Raw genomic sequence first — 14,518 nt, 5'->3', positions numbered from 1 at the left:
TTGAGACATACTTTGAACATGTGATTAACATGTTGAGTGTTGAAATGTGTGTTGAGCTCATTATACGAGCTCTAAAAGGTTTCATGCTGCAAATATTTAAAAATCTCTATCTTTGAATAGTTTTCCTGTGCTGTCCCTTTGTGTCAGACTGTTAATGTGCAGTCTGGCACCTTCAAATAATGTGGCTTTGTAACCAATTATTTACATGTTGTTTTATCCACAGAGGATCTTTTTTTTAAAAAAATAAATTTATTTATTATTTATTTTTGGCCCTGTTGGTTCTTTGTTGCTGCACACAGGCTGTCTCTAGTTGGGGCGAGCGGGGGCTACTCTTCGTTGTGGCGTGCGGGCTCCTCATTGCTGTGGCTTCTCTTGTTGCAGAGCACGGGCTCTAGGCGCTGGGGCTTCAGTAGTTGTGGCATGCGGGCTTCAGTAGTTGTGGCTCATGGGCCCTAGAGCACAGGCTCAGTAGTTGTGGCACACGGGCTTATTTGCTCCGCGGCATGTGGGATCTTCCTGGACCAGGGCTCGAACCCATGTCCCCTGCACTGGCAGGCAGATTCCCAACCACTGTGCCACCAAGGAAGTCCCCACACAGAGAATCTTAAGGTCAAAACATACAACTCGATTAACTACACTTCCTCCTGTTCACATTTCCCTCATCTTTTCTTCATCTTCTGTCTATGTTTCCTTGGCCCTGTCTGTATTAAGTGCTTTTGCCATTATATTTGATTGTATGTATTCCGGTGAGTTACCACAATGCTTTATGAGACACACTAGGATATAAATGCATTTAAGTAATATATATATATATATATATATATATATATATATATATATATACATACACATACGTATATATGTAGTTTGCTTGAGTGCAGTGTTTTTTGTTTTCTGTACTGAATTCATTAGCATGGGTTGGTATAATATTTAGCATAGGTCGATATGTAATTTGTAAACTAATAAAGTCTTAAAAGTGAGGAAATAAGTCTTTCAAATTTAATTATTTATTTTAAAGAGCAGAATAGCATACATAAACAGGTGCCTAATGAAAACTTGTATTCTAATTTGGAACTCTCATGAACACCTATTTTTTTGTTCTTCTAATGGTATGATAGTAGGCTGTTTGATTATTTTTATTTTTATGGCTTTAACTTTAGAACAATGAAATATTCGTAAATTTTAAAAAGTATTTTTCTTTATTTGATGGGGGTTGGATACTGGAGAAATGAAAGGTCAAACACCTATTGAGGAATCCATACTTGTCTATATAGTGTGTACTTTTATTTCAATAACTGATTTAAAATTCCTAAAAGGATGCTATAATAAGTTATTATGCCATTTTACAGATTGAATTAAGTGAATTTCAGGGAGGTATGAAACTTGCCTAAGGCTATCCAGCTGCTAAGTGGTAGAAGTGAGAATTAAATCCAGGTATACCTATCGCCAAAGTTTCTGCTCATCTCTTTACCTCATCCACTTTTAATAGCCAATGCTTTTCTGCTTACACGTATGACTGAGGTTTCCAGACAGTCAACACTGCTTTTTAATCAGATAGAAAAATTACTGTTGCTTCTCTAAAGACATATTCCTTTTCCATTAAGTGACTTTAGTTGTTCAGATAATACTTCCAGACAGTAGTAATCATACAGTTGGAGACTAAGAACAGAACTCAGGGATGTGTCTAGCAGTCAGTAAAGACCAACTGGGCTCACTGATGGTACTTACGGTCATTTCCTCTAGACTAACATAATCTTATTAAGAAGACCCTAATAATTCACAGTACTGCCCTTGCCTGATTGTTCGTTCTTCTCCCTCTATCACTCTCTCTTTCCCCATATTATTATTATTTTTGACAATTTTTGGTGAATTAAATTCAGGGATTAGTATTCAGGAGCGCTAGTCACAAAAGCAGAGAATCTTAGCTCACACCAAAGGAAGAAAATAGAGAAAAAGCATAAATTATATGAATACACACACATCACACATGTACCAACTATATGTTGCACTTCTCCAAAATCTATTCGGTATCTGCACATTTATTGTATATTAGCAGTAAGACAAGAAATGAGCGTAACGCTCTGTTTACAAGATACAGAAAACAGACCCAAATATGGAAATTACTAGAGATGAGAATGGGGAAGAAAGACTACAACAAGGAATGTAGATGATATTTTTGTTTCTTAGCTATGATGCCAAATATTGAACTTTCAACTTGAGACAAGGAGGCCATAAAAAGTTGTATTAGTCTCCTAGAGCTGCCATGACAAAGTACCAGAGACTGAGGAGGTTAAACAACAGAAATTTACTCACTCACGGGTGTAGAGGCTAGAAATCTGAGATAAGGTGTCAACAGGATTGATTTCTTCTGAGGTATCTCTTTCTTCTTGGTTTGTAGATGCCATGTTTTCCTTTTGTCTTCACATGGTCTTCTCTCTGTGCATGTCTGTGTCCTAATATTTTCTTTTTATAAGGACACCAGTCATATTGAATTAGAGCCCACCCATTTGACCTCATTTGACCTCAGTTACCTATTTAAGGGCCTTATCTCCAAATACAGTCAGATTACGAGGTATTGGGGGTTAAGACTTCCACATATTAACTTGAGCAGGACACAGTTCAGGTGATAATAGAAGATAAGAGTAATTTAAGCAAGTAAGTAACTATTGTTTACAGTGAGTTGCTTAAGGATATGAATTTATTCAAGGAAAACAAGAAGAAATTATATAACACTGTGTGTTATACAAAGATATTAAATTAATCATCATAACATCCTGTGAAATGGGCATTAAATTAGACTAAGCAAGAGTAAGCAACGTATCCAGAATTGTATAGTTGGTACTTTCCAGAATTTAAACTAGGTATTTTCCCAGTTCCATTCTACGTTATATATTCATTTCATTATTTGATCTGAATTTTGAGTCTTCATTTCGCTTAGTTCCTGAAGTTATATGGGGATAGAATGGAGTTGGATATTTTCAGTGACATTCACACATGGGGAAGGAAATTGAGTCCAGAAGCTTCAGCAATGTTTCCATGGAGAACGCTAACAACAGAACCAGAAACACCGTTATCCTTTTGGTTCAGTGATCTTTCCTAAAGCACTACAAGAATCAATTTTAAGAAGCCCAATGTTTTCCAAACTTTCACCAATGGGCTCTGTAGGGTCCTCTAACAATATCTAAGAGACTAACTGGTTTCACATTCCAAGCCACTTAAGACAAGGAGTTCTGATTGTTCTCTGTGAGGAAATCAAGTGACAATCATAGCTGGTAATTTAGGATAGTTTCTTCAGGGCCCAGGCAAAACCTAATACACAAGTAATAATCACTGTTAAGTGCATCTTTGACAAGGATTCATCAAGTATCAAAGAGGTCTATAAATTGGGAGAAATTATGATCAAAGACAAACATAGACCACAGATATTTAATTAATGCTCAATTATTTATGAGTTTAAAATTGGTTAACCTCATTTTCCTTCTTCTAGACAATTTCCAATTCATCTCCACAAAGAGACCAGAATACTTACCTTCCAAAACAAGATTTATTGTGTTCCTTTAATTCAAAGCATACAGTGACTTCTACATTCACTCCACCAAGTTTTGCTAGGAGAGAAAAGGAGACATTATATTTTGTCTTGAATTACATATGCCACCATACTTGACTTAGCTCATCCTACTGGAAGCACTTTGACGGCAGATTCTACAGTCTTGTCTTACATCCTCTACGGAATCAAGCCAAGGGAATCACACATAGTTACAGCTGGAAAAACGTTTGTTCTGGGTTGATACTTTTAGCCTTTACCACCAAGACTTTATCACCAAGATCTATCTTGACAGTCTCTAAACAGGAGACCTTCTTGCCTTCCATTTTCATATTGACTAGGAAGGTAAAGGGAAGAACTGAGAAGTACCCAAAGTCAGCTAGCAGCCAGCACAGATAAATCATCTGTGGAGATATTGTTTCTTTCAAAAGACATAAACATAAGAGGAAGTCCTAGTGTTTGAAACAATTGTGCATAATAAAATTCCATGAAAACCTAGAAATCCAGATGCAGATCAGTAACATCTTGGCTAAATAAGCTGTTATGTTCATGCAATGGACAAGTGTACAGACATTAAGAAGAACGAGATACTCTTTTCTATGAGATTCTCTTTTCACTGAACTCATCAGTGCTGCAAAAACAATGTTACATAATACTTTTTCTTTAACATGATATCAGGCATCCTCATCTTGTCCTGCATTTATTGCCAGTGTTACTAAAGTTTATCATTTACCTCTTTCTCTTTTAGACATATAATTTCTTCTTATTTTGGAAGCATTCATCAATCCCTATTTTACTCTTTCTTTTAAATTACAAATGAACATTGAATTTTATAAAATATCTTTTGGGGGATATTTCAAGTGATTGTATAGTATTGCTCTCCTTGGACCTTGTTATATGGTAAATTCTATTTTGTTATTTTATATATGCTATTTATTATATGTCGTATTACATTTACTAATTACATTTATTATATTATAATTACATTATAATTAAGGTAGCATTTTGTTTTAGATAGACAAAACAACCAGTGGAATAGGAAGCATCTTAAAATTAGGTGCAAGAGCATAAGGGAATTGAGATTAAAATAAAATTCACATTTTGGATCAGCAGCAAAAATTATTCAACAAAAGTGGGAAAATATGGCTATCATTACTAAATTCTAGATACAGCAAGTAGTTAAAAGTTAAAAAATAATGAAACTGTAAAAGTATCAGAAACCTGGGAGACATGAAATAAAGTATTCATGAGGAGTACCTTTCTAAGATACAAAGAAAAAAGGATACATTTAGTTATACATGAAATAAAACTTGCCTCATGGCAAAATGCACTACAAAGGTCAGAAAACAAGCAAAAGAAATTGGGAAATATGTTAAGAAATGGATATGCTTTCTTTACAACTTTTGAGAGAAGCACATGTTTCTTTTTCCTTTAACCTGTGATGGGGGTATTAATCTATAATGTAAGTGCATGGTTCCTTTCCTTTAACCTGTAATGTGAGATTTAATCTATATGGTAAGTGCATGGTTCCTTTCCTTTCATCTGTAATGTGCGTGTCAACATGCGGCACTGTTTCCAAGCACAGACTTTGGATGTTCCTGTACTGGTCCCATCACTGACCATCCACAAAAACTTACAAATGCTGCTTCACTTTCCTGGGGGTTAGAGTCTTAGCTAAGAAATGGAAGCAAAATAGAACTTTCCCGCAGGGATGATAGAAGGTTTAAAGGAGTAAATATGTAAGTGACTTAGCACAGTGCCTAGCTAATTCAAGAGAGATCAATATAAGTACTTATCAATTTTTTAAAGAGACAGATGAAAGAAATAAAATGTGGTGTTTTCAATCTATTGATATATATTCTTGACATTAAACTACCTTCTCATTCACTGGATGACCTAACTTGCTCATGCTTTTTCTTACTCTAGTGAACTTGGGTAGCTAATATCATAGTTTACAATTTTTGCTTTTATATTTACAAGTAAATTTGACCTGTAAATTTCTTTTTCCTTACAGTCCTAATCTATTTTCAGTATTAGGATTATATGGACTTCATAAGATGAATAAAGGAGCATTCTTCCTTCGCTATCTCTAGACGTTTTTCTTTGTTAATATTGATGTTATCTGTTTAATAGAAGTTCGATAGAATTCACCTCCCAAATGATCTGGCTGGGTCTGGTATTTTCTTGGTGAAAGACTGTAAACTATTGACATAATTCCTTTACTGGTGAAAGAACTCCAGCTATAAATTTCCTCTTGTGTCAGTTTTGGTAAACTTTAGGAGGTAGGAAATTGCCCACTTTACAGAAATGTTCAAATTTACTGGCATTTTATATATTCTCTGTTTGTACTCTATGCTATAACATTGTCCTGATTCTTTCTGTATATTATTTACTTACGTTTTTGTTTTGCTTAATCCAAGTGTGTTTTTTAAATCTTTTCAAAGAATACTCTTTTGACTTACTAAATCACCTCAATTTTATACTTTTTTCTGTTTTATTAAGTTCTGCTCATATCTTTATTATCTATTTTTCTATGTTCTCAGGGTTTATTGTTTTACTCTTCTGATATCAATTAAAACACTTGGTTATTAATTTTAAGAAATCTTTTTAGTTATAAATAGTTGAACTTTTTGAAGATTCCAGCTTAGTTGTAAGTATCTAAGGGTCAGCTCGTCCACACTGGTGCTAGTCTAAGGCTTAGTTCACCCTACCGCAATGTATATATTGACATTTTTTCCCCTCGACTTTCTGTGTTTTGCTACTTCTCACTTTTCTTTGGAGAGAAGCCCTTTGAAATACCCTTATTTTACAGCCAATAAGTCTTTAAAATAATGTGTATTTTTTAAAGATAAATCTACTTATATAATTAGGCAGAAAAATCTGACCTGGCATATTTTTAAAAACAGCATAAATTCACTCTTCTCCATGATTAATCTGCTGTATTACACAGCCTTCGAGTTTTTAGCTTTATCAATGACATGTACTTGAAAAATGTTTTAAAGATCCTACCCAGTCTTTTAAAACATCCTTGTTCCTTGTTTCAGTTCTAGTTTTATGTATATTTTCTGCCTTGCACCTGATTATTCCAACATCTGATGGATGGCCTTGCGAATATAATTCTGGTATTGATTGTTTTTTGCTGATTCTCTCCACTTCTAGCTGATTTCTTCATTATTGTGTAAATTTAGATCATGAGCTCATGTTTAGCTAAACTTTATCTGTGGGAATGCTATAGGCCTGTGTTGAAGGTCTACCTCTCCAGAAAGGGTTTAGTTTTGTGTTTGGAATACCACTGATTTGGGAGCATTTTAAGTTAATTTCTTAGCTTCTGTTTGCAAGGCCGCACATAAATTTGCAACCCAAACACTGGGAACACAGATCTGGGGTTCAGAATTCTCAAGATTTCCTACCTGTTTCCTACCCAGAGCAGAGGCCAAGAGAATTTGGTCTTAGTCTCCCTTTGCCAGCAGATATTTTTTCTCCTGGCACACCCTTTCATTGAAGGTGAGGCTAGGGATAGATAGGTTTAGTTCTAACTTCCCATCTAGTAGGGATGGAGTCTTACCTCCTGCCTCTCACGCGGTTATGGCCATTTAAAAACAAGTCTCTGTGTCAGGTGTGTCATTAAACTATGGCCTGTATTACAAATCCAGACAGATGCCTATTTTTATGGCCTATGAGCTATGAATAATTTTCACATTTTAACTGGTAACATTTTAAATGGTTACCTAAGTACCTAAATAATATCCTCAATTTTTCTCTTTGGTCTACAAAGCCTAAAATATTTGCCACTTGGCTCCATAAAAACAGGATTTCCAGCTTCTGTTCTAAGCTATCAAGATCTTCAATCCACTCCTAATATAGCTATAACTCTCACACATGTACCACCCTTCTTTCATGGGTCCTGGAAATTTCTACTGCATACTTCAAAAATCAACCACACACTTAAAAATAAGTTGTGTACATTTAACCTAGCATACCTAACCCTTTTCCTTTAGGAGAGTTTTTCAAGTAATCTTGCCCACCGTATTCTTTAGAGCTTCATTAATAATGGCAAAAAATTAAAACAACTTAACATTCAACAAATGGGAATTGTTCATAACAATTATAGAAGCACATACAGTAGAAAACTATAAACTCTTATTGAAACAGTGAGACATAACTAGTTTTATTCTTAGAGAACTATGTTTATTTAGGTCCCTTTTGTTTAAATAAGTATATTTCTGTGTATGTATGTATATAGTCATGTATTTATATACACATACATTATTTGTATGATATAGTTATATAAACATATGAAATACATACCTATACACATACCTTTGATTTATATTTGTATACATACACAGGAATATAATTATATATATTATATAGTTATATACATTGAACTGAAAACTGGTAGTATACATACATATCGTGTATAAATGTGTGTCGTCTATGTGCATGTGTAGAAAAGCAGGTTGAGAGATATGGAAGCATGAGTTAGACAGGGTTCACGATTATAAAAGTAGTTATGTGTAGGTAGTGAGGTTAAGGCCCATTTGATTGAAAATATTGCATATTTTTACATCAATTGTTATGATGAACAGATTCCTATGTAAATAAAATTATAAATAGCTATACATACTTGTATGTGTAATTAAAATATATATAGTTTTATAGATGTATTATATTTATATTACATAATATAATTGTCTTATACTAATACATTATGTATTGTGTTATATAGAATATATTAACTATAGTGTATTATATCAGATAATAATAATTACATATTTATAATATATATAAATATATATATTTATAATTTATATATTATGATATAATTGTTTTATAATCAATATTACAGGATATATCATATTAATATTATGAACATATTAACCATATAAATACATTTCATTACCCATATATTTTGTATATAATATATGCTAGGCAAAAAAATATATTAATATAATACATAATTGTTATACATTAATATAAATATTAGTATATTAAATTTATATATCAATATAATATTTAATATTGGTATATTTATATTATATTTAATATATACATAGCTAATGCTCTTTAAAGCCATCTGCTAGAAGTAGAATAAGACCAGGAGTATGGCCAAAGCAAATTCTAAAAATATTAGATTACTTATATTCGTTTATATGTCATCTTCCTGGAATCTGCATCTGGCTATTAGAGAGGACACACAGCAAAATCAACAAAAAGTGCCCAGGAGGACATAGGATCCTTTATTTATCGGAACCTCAAAGGAAACACAGTGCTATCCAGTCCCCCACCAAAGAGCCAAGAGCAAACCTTGAAGCACCCAGTAAAAGCCCATTCAAACAAAAAAGCTTTCCCACTTAAACTGGAAAAAGTTAAGTTCCCAAGAGACCCCTTACATCAACCACCGAAGCTCATTTGGCAGTAAAAACAATAATGTTCACCGAACAACAAGAAACCCAAAACAATAGCTGTTTTAGCAAAAACAAAAAAAAGGCAGCTAATTAGCGTCTCTCCTGTTTGAAAGAAGGGGGTGGGAAGTGCGCAGAAGACCTGATAGGAAAGATAACAAGAAAAGGAAAAGGAAAATAAAAGTTTCCAGTTTGACACTCAAGCTGTCTTCTGCATCCATTTCGTCAAGACCACCAAGTCAATGTGGAGGCTTTTTCCTCCTTCCCTTTTCTTTTCATGACACTGACCACAACCAGCACTGCAGATTCCATCGAATTAAGGAATGCTGTTGCCTACATGTGTGAATGAGCTGTGAGTAAAGTACTGAAGTAGAGGACACCTAAAGTGAAACGTCTTCATGAATGTCCATGTGGCTGAGCAGGAAGTTAGCCTTTCATAGATGTGCTAAAGAAGAAGAGTTGGCCTTTATTTTATTTACTTTTCCCTGGACTGTGTTGAATGACTATCATCTACAAGTTCAGGCTACTTTTTGCTGAGGATTAATGCACTGGGAGAGCTGAGAGAAAACTGAACAGTAGAGCTGTCTTTTTCTTGACCAGTTCACCTTACTTTCCCAAACTCTAAGTCTTTCCCTAATGCTTTCTCCTTTTTATTGTAGTAAAATGAACATAACACAAAATTCACCATTCTGATCATTTTACAATTCACTGTACCATTCAGTGGAATTTAGTACTGTCACAGTGTTGTGCAACTATCACCACTGTCCAGCTGCAGAACATTTTCATCACCCCAAGAGGAAACCTACACCCATTTTAAGGACTCATTCCATATTTCCCTCTGTTCCAAACCCCTGGCAACCACTAATGTATAATATTTGCCGTGGGTATGGATCTGCCACTGCTGGACATTTTGCATAAATGGAACCAAACCATATGTAGCCTTTCGTGCCTGATGATAAGTTGTGCAGTGGTAGGAAAAACTAAAATGCGATGTACTGTATGATGTGTGTTTTACTGAAGTGGCTTGGTCAGATTATAATGATTTATAATAAAATCACGTAAAGCAAGCATCGCAATTCTCCAGGAATGTTCTGAAGAGTGCTAATGTTAATTATGAATATGTGAATCCCAAATCTTTCATTTGTATTGACATTATCTCACTAATTCTTCTCCCAACACTGCTATAACTAGAGTTGAGTTCTAAAATGTACCTTCCTCTTTTCCCATAGAAATTGTCCCACAATTTCAAAAAGTTCTCAAAGGTGAAAAAGTGCACACGACGTCTATCACGTTTGCAAATGCCAATGGAAATGCTAAGCTAACACTGTCCAAAATGCAATATTCTTCTGTGAGAGCACCCAAATTTAAACAAATACACATATTCTAAATACAGCTTAGATCTGTGACATGTTTTGGCCACTGAAGTATGAGCAGACATGATGGCCTTAAATGAGCAGAAGAGGCCTTAAGTGGGCTTGTGCGGTTGGGCTCACCTCTTATGTTTCAGTGAACTTTTAGAGAAGACAGGGCCTGGGAGCTGCGGCCTCACAGTTGGGCTCCAGACAAAGAGGTGTGTGACAGAAATCAAACTGACCCAAAACACAGAGCAAAACTAGCCATCTAGAGGTCTAAAAGAGAGCCACTGCAGCTAGCCCATAGGTCCAAGAGAAATAAATTCTTGTTTATGTAACTGACTTTGGTGTGATTTGTTCCAAAGCATTATCACAGCAAGAGCTGACTAACACAACATCCTCCAAATCATTGTTATGTAAATGGATGCCACCATGCCTACATTTAAGGCAACTGTGTACTCAAATTGTGAGAATTCTTGAACTCTTGGTGCCTCTCCAACACAATGTACATGGCTTAATTTCCACAAATAAGTTCACTAATATACCACAAAGATCTCTCTAAACTTTTATTAAATGTAATGCAAAGTTCTTTCTTTTCATTTTCTGCTTCTACATAGTTAAAATGCTGTTTATCAATGTAAAACGGTTCTTGCCGTTTGGCTTCTGTCGTTAGAATCTTTTGAACTCTTTGGCTTTTCAGCTCCTAGGCTGTAACATTTGAATCAGCAAATGCCCCAAGGAGAAAAGCTGCACCAAGTGTCATGCTTGCGTCTGTGTTTCCCTTCTCTCCACAACTTGGCCCACATGTCTTGGTGTCTCTCTAACATTCAGACGCCAGCGAACCGAAGTTTTCCTACTCTATCCAGCTTTTCTAAAATTTCTTTAGACTTCGCCTGATCCTATGTTATTATTCAACTATCATCTCAATTACCCCTAGGAAGAAAATTTACAAGTTTTAGAGAAAACGGAACCCTGGTACACTGTTGGTAGGAATGTAAACTGGTGCAGCCACTGTGGACAACAGTATGGAGGGTTCTCAAAAACTAAAAATAGAACTACCATATGACCTCGCAACTCCACTCCTGGGTATAAATCCAAAAAGAACAAAAACATGTGTTTTCAAAGACATGTATTTGAAAAGATACATGCACCCCAACGTTCGGAGCATCAGTATTTACAATTACCAAGATATGGAAGCAACCTAAGTGTCATCAACTGGTGAATGGATAAAGAAGATGCGGTACATATAACCAATGGCATACTGCTCAGCCTTAAAAAGGAAAGAAATTTTGCCATTTGCAGCAGCATAGATGGACTTGGAGGACATTGTGGTAAGTGAAATAAGTCAAACAAAAACAAACACCGTAGGATATCACCTATATATGGAATCTAAAAAATACAGCAATCTACAGAATATAACAAAAAGAAGGGGAGTCACAGATATAGAGAACAAACTAATGGTTGCCAGTGCGGAGGGGGAGGAGGGGGCAATACAGGGGTGGGGAAGTGAGAGATGTAAACTACTGGGTGTACGATAGGCTCAAACATGTATGGTACAACACAGGGAATATAGCCAATATTTTGTAATAACTATAAATGTGAAGTAACCTTTAAAAAGTATATAAAAATTTTTTAAAACAGAAATCATACTGAAAATTGGAAACAATTTAAATGTCCATCAACAGGAAAATGCACATATAAATTATTGTATTTCCCTACATGGGAATCCTACATAGTGAGGAAAGTACATGAACTAGACAGATCTTTACGTGTCAGCATGGATGAACCTAGCAAAGATAACACTAAAAAGAGCAAGTAAGAAGAGAAAACATAGTAGAATACTATATGAGGTTTAAGAATACTTAAAAATGTAGCCTAAATAGAAAGACATCCATGCAGTGATGGAGACCAAGTTCAGAAGAGTGGTTACCCAGGGTCAGCTGGGGAGTGGCTGTGTTTGGGAAAGTGGTCACAGCAGGCTCTTCAACAGGAATGGTAATGGTTCAGTTCACACGCTGGCTGGAGGATGGAGGAGTGTCTGCGATGTTATAATGTGAGCACGCTGCATGTGAAAGCCATTGATGACCACATCTAGGGGATCTGATACGCGGGAGCTGGTAGTGGGTGGAGGCATCCAGAAGGTGGTGGTAGAAGAGGAACGTTGTATGCATAACGCCTAAGGCCTGACCAGAGGACGACCACTGTTCTAGAAACTGGATACAGATCCAACTTCTACGGGCAATGTTAAAAGACAAACTGAGGCATGTTTAAAATAAGACTTTACGTGAGCAAAAATAGATTCAATTCAGGCACCACCAAAGCGGAAGCGGTGAGGAGCGCTCCAGCCACAGGAGCTGCAGAGATGTTTATTTTAAAAGGGCAGAAGCAAAGCAAGGAAATGACTGACTTGCTATCGCTTTAAAGCCTAGTTGGTGGTTTGTGACTGGTTGTCCTCAGCGGTGTGCGTCACCCTGAGGCGTTGACAGGCTTAGATTTTGGTTGGTTTACGTAGGCGGCCGCACCACTAGAGCCACCGCAGGCTAACGGCCTCCTTGCAGGGTTAATTTACTAACCCCAATTGTCTGAGTCCTTACTCTTACTCGGTCACTTCACTTCCTACGCCTCAGTTTCTCTTCTGTACAGTGGATATTCAGTAGTAAATTCTCTGTGGAGTTGTCAGTACAAAAGAAAGTGATTATTAGTAACCACGATCATGTCCTGAATGCATGGAACACGTCACCATTTGCCAACTACCGTGTCAAGTTAGCAGAAACTACAGAAATTAAGAGCTCTCCGCATAAATTCACACACCCGTGCACCAGGTAAGGGACCACAGGCAGACGTTCACTCAGCCTTTCGTGTGTCCCTCACGGAATACACGCTCTCTCCTGGGCGGGGGGAGCACAGACACTTACGGGAGTTTACTTTTAAAATGCGTTGATACAACCAGGTCTCACGTTTGTTTGGATGAGTCAGCAAACGCTTTTTGGAAACCCCAAAGTCTCCACACCTCGTACGTTTCGCGCTGCCTTAGTCTCAGAGCTCCAGCCCCTACTCTTCAGGCCGCTTCACCATGGGAGACAGGGCTGCGCGCGGGCGCACGGCGAGCGTGCTGACGTCCTCGAGCCCCGCCCCCACGGTCCCGCCCGATGACGTAAACCCCAGCCCCGCGGCGTGGAGGGCGTAGATGCCTGCGCCAACACCAGGCCATGAGGGGTCTCCAGAGCACGGCATGGGGGGGGCGGGGGTTGGCCTAGCTGGGACCCGTGGCCCTATGTCTTCTGGCTGCGACGCCGGTCCTGCGCACGCTGTGGGGCCGCAGCCGCCGGGCGGTGGGCACCCTAGGGGCCGGGAGGCGAGCCGGGTCCCCCAGGCGGGTGTGGGCATCGTGTCCGCATCCAGCGTCCCCGAGGCTGCGCTCGGGCCATGATCACTCGGTGAAGCTGCGCCCGGACAGCGCGGCCGACTTGTTCTCGCGCTCTGAGGACCAGTGCGCGCTGCAGGGCTCGGTGCCTCTGCCCGCCTTGCGCACTTCCCTGCGGGAGGGCCTGCTGGACTTAAGGCCGACCGCCTCCGCGGGGTGCACTGGGCGCCGCTCCTGAGCACCCGCTGCCCCTGATCTGTATCCAGAGCTTCTTCCAGACACGGCTTGTCGAGACAGGTTTGTACTTCCCGCTTCCAGGGCCCCTCGTGTGGGCGCTGAGAAGCGGGGTTTTAAATGGTGCAAGGTGGAGGGTGGGCACTAGAACCAGTGCCCAGTGCCCGGGTGTGCGTGCACTAGACGAGGCGTGCGGCCTAGAACTCCTGCCAGCTCGGTGACCCTGGCCGAGTGCCTTAAGGCTTCAAGGTCTCAGTGTTCCCATCTGTAGCGTGGGCTTAACAGGACCCAGTCTCTGTGGTGGATACAAGGATGCACTGTGTTAATGCTTCCAGACTCTACAAAGTAGAACACTTAGCACAGTTTGGAGCATCGTTAATTGTTGCACAGATGTTACCTGGTCTGTTGAATGACTTTGCCTGGTACACACCAAAGCGATTAGGAAATGGATATATCCCAGCTTCATTTCCTTTCCATTAAAACAGGGCTCAGGAAAAAAAAAATTTTTTTCAATAGTCGTATCATATAGTGCAAAGAGCACCGGTGTGAAGGCAACTTAGGGTTTGAATTCCAGGGCTTATGCTCTCTGCGGCCTGGGCAGGTTTCTTTTGCACTACAA

The 14,518-nt window shown here is 38.2% G+C and overlaps 1 protein-coding gene across 1 annotated transcript in view; it reads left to right on the top strand.

The window, feature by feature from the left end:
* Nucleotides 1-503: 503 nt before the first annotated feature.
* RNF183 (ring finger protein 183) overlaps nt 504-14,518 on the top strand; it is a gene marked incomplete at its 3' end in the record, with an annotated part of 124,669 nt that continues 110,654 nt past the window's right edge. Inside the window, exon 1 of the mRNA XM_079706550.1 lies at nt 504-551. The remainder of the gene's footprint in view (nt 552-14,518) is intronic.

Source organism: Hyperoodon ampullatus (assembly GCF_949752795.1).
Source record: "Hyperoodon ampullatus genome assembly, chromosome: 6".
Lineage (NCBI taxonomy): Eukaryota > Metazoa > Chordata > Mammalia > Artiodactyla > Ziphiidae > Hyperoodon > Hyperoodon ampullatus.
The sequence above is the reverse complement of the archived record's forward strand: the minus strand, read 5'-3'. Positions and strand labels throughout refer to the sequence as shown.